Genomic DNA, 5326 nt, shown 5'->3' on the forward strand with positions numbered 1-5326 from the left:
ACAAAAACAATAATAAAAAAGAAAAATCAAGTTTGGAGAAGCCCCAGAGGATTTTTAGCCATTTAATCACCTCATTAGCTCAGCCCCGTCCAGCTTCACGCACCATTAAAGCTAAAGCTTTAGTCATGGAGGTCGTGCTCCTCCACTGCAGATGCTAGTTTACTGCCTCTATATTTACATTTTTAATATAAAGTCATAAAATCCCTTTAGGTTTAGTTTTTATTTGAGTTTATTGCTATATTTTTGTATGTTGGAGGTTTTAACATGATCTCTTGTTGTTTTAGTACGCTCGTTTTGGTTAGACATTAACGGTTCGCTTAATTCTTTCTATCCCGCTGAATAGCTAATTGTTTTTGAATAACGAAGTTTGAGGGATAAAGTCTAGTTATCATATTGTCGTGGCTGGACAGACGCGGTTGTACATCTCAAAGCAGAACTCAAAAAGAACTAGCTAGCGAGGTGCTAGCTATTATCAATGAACTATAGTAGGGGGCGGGGCTTGTAGCTTAAAGAAACAGAAACGTAATGGCATAGTCTAGCGTTACCACTAGCTACGTTTCCACTGACTATGAAATCTATTCCGATAAATGGAAGACTTGGTGTTATTTAATTCTGGCCGGGATATTACAAGACATATTATCAATCAATGGTCTATTTTTGAACATGTAATGTTTAATACTCATTGAGCGAGACAAAAGAGTCATGGTTGAGTCCGTCGGTCAGACGTTAATAACTACGTTCACAGCAACTCTGGAGCTTGTTTGGAACATGCTACACGTTAGCCACGTAAGAAGTGTTAGCTAGTTATTGGGTTGCTATAACCGGACCGTTCAGTAAATGCCAAAAAAAAAAAAAAGAAAAAAAAAAAACGCACAGATACCACTAAATCACACTACTGTGACGACGCTAACTCCTACCATGTCAATAACAAGTAAACAAAAAATCATAAAAACACGTCAAAACACCGTTAGCTGCATTGACGTAGTTACAAAAGTACCCAATTTTGTTTGCAACTAGCAAAAACAAAAGACAAAAAAACAACTGATACGACTAAAATAAACTTAACCGTGATTACGCTAACAGCTTGTTAGCAACATAAAAAAAAAATTGATACTATTACATGTTAGGCACTAATGTTAGTGTATTTAAAATAAGATTGAATCTTTTTTGCAATTTGTATAAAAAAACGGATACCGCTAAATCACACTACTGTGTCTACGCTAACTCCTGACGTTGTCAATAACAAGTTAAAGAAAATAATAAAAACACAATACAGCCCTGCTACACATGTTAGCAGCATTGGCGTATTTACAAAAATCCCTAATCTTGTTTGCAACTTGAAAAAAAAACGATATTGCTAAAACAAACTTAAGTATGATTACACTGACACCTTGTTAGCAACACGTAGATACCACTACATGTTATCCAGTAATGTTAGTGTATTTACAATAACACGGAATCTTAACTACACGTTAAAAAAATCAGTCTGACACCGCTACACATTAGCTACGCTAGCGTATTCACAATTATACCCAACTAACCATTTTGACAGTGTCCTGTACCTCTCAAAATTGCTTTGATATCAGTAAACTCAAATTACTTTATGTAAAGGATAATAAACGCTCTATCTATATTTTATTTTTTTTACTACAGGCCATATAGTTTGGAAAATGCAAACATTTTACGAATACTTTTTTATGTGTTATGATAATTGACAGCTTTACATAAAATAAATGTAAAAACATTTTTTACCCTACTGATGTATCATTGAAACGCAATGCATTGTGGTCTATATTGGTCAATCTAGTTAACTTGATGTATTCTAGTTTTCGCAGCGACTTCTGGGAAATGGCCAAAGCATTGATTTGGACACCCTAAAACAAAAGCAAACTGTTTGGGCTGGGACCCCCTCACTCCATGTGAAACGCCCCTGGAGGGAGAAAAAAAGCGTGCCCATGCGTTCGCCCCGCCCCTTCGCGTGACGTCACCCCTTCACATCTTCTCAGTCTCCCGTCAGAACGGAGCGGAGCGGCCGCGCGGCTCTTCTTTCCCGGGTCTCAGTGAGCGGAAAACTTCGACTCCTGCCTCTCGGTCTCCGCTCGAACCAAGTCTTCTGGGTCGGAACTTTTGGACTCATGACTCCCCGGCGGAGCGGCGGAGGGGCAGAAGGAGGGCGGCGGGGGCTCCGCAGGCTCTCCCCCGTCTGAGAGGTCAGCAGAAAAACAGTGGGTTTTAGGGTTTTTGCTACTTTTGACCCCATTTGAACCAGTTTCCCGCCTTATTGTGGTCTTAAATCGGTTTATTTAAATCTAAATTAAAATTCGGCTTCATTTTGGCGAAATTATGTTCACATGTCTGCCATTTTTTAAATATTTTATAGTAAAAAATGAGTTGTATTTAACGGAAATACTTCTTTCAAATACTTTTTAATTTTAAGCATATTTTTAAATAATTGTTTTTCATGAATGGAATTGTGTCACACATACGCACTCGGGTGTAAACGAAGGCAATTTCTCATTGAAGTTGTGCCGCGTGCACGCGCTCTTCTGCAGCCTCTTTACAAGCGAAGAAGGTCATCTGATAAGCTGAAAATCCTCTGCCTCAGCTGCAGGTTCAGGACTCTCGTCTTCCTCAACGACCCTCCACATCCCTGCAGCGTCTTCGTCAAATCCTCAAACTTTTTCCCTGGTTTGATTCATCTAACTTGTCCTCTTTTCTGTACTTTTCCTCCTGATATCATCCTGTGGTGATCATCACTTCATTCCATCCTGTAAAAACAAGGAAAAACGAGTGGTCTCCACCCACAACAGGTGGATAAAAGATGAAAACATCCCATAATTAGTTGTTTTCCTGCCTCAAATAATGAAATAGGAGAACTGGACAGAGAGAGACTCCAACGAACTGAAGCTAATTCATTCGCCCTTTTTTTTGCTATACGGACGTCGCCATGTTGGAACCAGAAATCGTCCGTAAGCTTGGTCGGAGTCAGTTGAGTCGACGTTTCTATAGTAACCACTCTCTCCAATCAGGAGAGAGCTTGTTTGAAGTCCAGCCCCCTAGTACTTGAATGAAGGCTATATGAAATTTCGAAACTATTGACTGTATATGAGAACTGGATAGAGTGATTGTGTTGTCATCCATAAAAAATGGCATTCTTCTGACTTCCCAACAAAATTAAGTTGTCGCAGTCGCCTTCGTTTTTGCAATATGGAGGCCGCCATGTTGGAACCAGAAATCGTCCCTAAGCAGTGATTGGTCGAGTAAGTTGAGTCAACCTTTCTATAAAAACTGCTCTCTCGGCGGGCTATAAAAAAAGTTGAGTATACAAAATCTGTCAATCAAATGTTTCGAAGTCCTTGACTGTATAGGAGAACTGGACCGAGTGATTTTAATCCTTGCATAATGGCTTACTTCAGACTCCTAACAAAGCCAAGTCTTTGCAGTCCCCAGTCGTTGGCAAGCAGAAATTGGCCCGACTCAGTTGAGTCAACGTTTCTATAGCAACCACCCTCTCCAATCAGGAGTGAGCTTGTTGGAAGTCCACACCCCTAGTACTTGAAAGTGGGCTACACAAAATCTATCAATCAAACGTTTCAAAACCATTGACTGTATATGATAAATGGACTGAGTGAGTGTGATATCATCCATAAAAAATGGCTTACTTCCAACTTCCCAACAAAACTAATTCATCACAGTCGCCGTTGTTTTTGCTATATATGCCTCCATGTTGAAACCAGGAATCGTCAGTAAGCAGTGATTGGTCTGAGTTGGTTTTGAGTCAACATTTCTATAGCAACCACTCTCTCCAATCAGGAGTGAGCTTGTTGGAAGTCCACACCCCTACTACTTGAAAGTGGGCTACACAAAATCTATCAATAAAACATTTCAAATCATTGACTGTATACGAGAACTGGACCGAGTGTGATGCCATCTGTACAAAATGGCTCGCTTCCGACCCGATGAAATTAGGTCATCGCAGTCACCATCGTTTTTGCAAAATACGCACGATGCCATGTTGGAGCCAGAATCGTGGATAGGCAGTGATTCGTCTGTATTGGTTTTAGTCAGTGTTACTATAGCAACAATGCAGACTTAAACCTCGGGACCCCGGTAGCCTACTGGTGCCCTCGTGGTATCGAATGCGGACCGATACCACGTCCTAAACCTGGTACCGATTTGGTACCGATAAAAGTTGGAACCACTGCCACAGATCTCCTTTTTCAGAGCGTCTTTTCATGTCTATCTTTTACTGGTTGTGTTTTGGCCTGAACAGAACCAGTGTGAACCTTACCGGACCCCAACCAGGCTTTGATGTGTTACGTTAAGCACCCCCCGTCATGCAGGTGTGCTTCTCTGAAACTGAAAGGTTCTGTGGAGAACCTACCTGACGACTTCGAGACTGCAGTTTGCAGATTTCCAGCAGCACTGATGGGAAAGTGATTAGCTCAGCTCGCGGCTGCTGGAAGCAGTTATTACCGTAATATTCATCCAGGGATTAGGGGGCCGGCCGGCTGACACGGCGCTAATTAAAGCTGCGGACGAGGGCCCGCCTTTCTGGCTGACTGGAACCAGCTCGTGCGCTTGTTTGGGCCTCGCAGCTGTTTGCCGCGGCGGCGGGTTCCTGCCTCTTTGCTTCTTTCTTTTCCCTCTGAAGTGGAAATTCCTCAATAATGGAAGGAACGCCGTTTGATGCTGAGTGTGTCTGTGATCTACAAACTCTCAGAAAACCTCCCCCAGACCTCCTTTTCTACACCATTTGCTGCATTTTTTTCATCTCTTTTCATTGATCTCACCCCCTCCACGCCGCTCCCTCCTGGGGGCCTAATTTTCTCGCTTCATAGATCGGATCCTCTGAAAAAATCTTTATTTTGTGATGTCTCACACCTTATGTCAGAACTGGACTTGTTTGTGAGCTTCGAGTTTGAACATTTTACCACCACAAATGTCAAATCATTAGCCTTCCTCTGCCGTGCTTGAGAGCTGGATTTGAGTTTTTTTTTTTTTTTTAAAGGCGTTATGCATTAAAAAACTCAAAGAATTTTTGAAAATGATTAACCCCCTCACTCCATTTGTCCCTATCTGGTAATGTACCAGGACCCCACTTAATCTAGCATCACCTTTTCTTATAAATGGAAATAAATTCAGGCATGAAGATGTCAAGACGAATGTTTTGAAAGACAAATTCAGATAAAAGAGTAAAAATAATCAAGAAAATTCAAAGAAATGTGTCTTTTATATCTTTACATATACTGCATATAAATAGTGTTTATATATATATATATAATATACATATGTGTCTTTTATACCTTTAGATGTACTGCACATA

At 40.8% G+C, this 5326-nt stretch overlaps 1 protein-coding gene across 1 annotated transcript in view; it reads left to right on the plus strand.

Annotated features, from left to right (window-relative positions):
- The first annotated feature begins 1902 nt into the window (after positions 1-1902).
- The window catches only part of sh3bp4a (SH3-domain binding protein 4a), a 29924-nt gene continuing 26500 nt past the window's right edge, over positions 1903-5326 (plus strand). Inside the window, exon 1 of the mRNA XM_024289242.2 lies at positions 1903-2210. The gene's annotated coding sequence lies outside the window, so the exon portion shown is untranslated. The remainder of the gene's footprint in view (positions 2211-5326) is intronic.

This window comes from Oryzias melastigma, linkage group LG2 (genome assembly GCF_002922805.2).
Source record: "Oryzias melastigma strain HK-1 linkage group LG2, ASM292280v2, whole genome shotgun sequence".
Classification (NCBI taxonomy): Eukaryota; Metazoa; Chordata; class Actinopteri; order Beloniformes; family Adrianichthyidae; genus Oryzias; species Oryzias melastigma.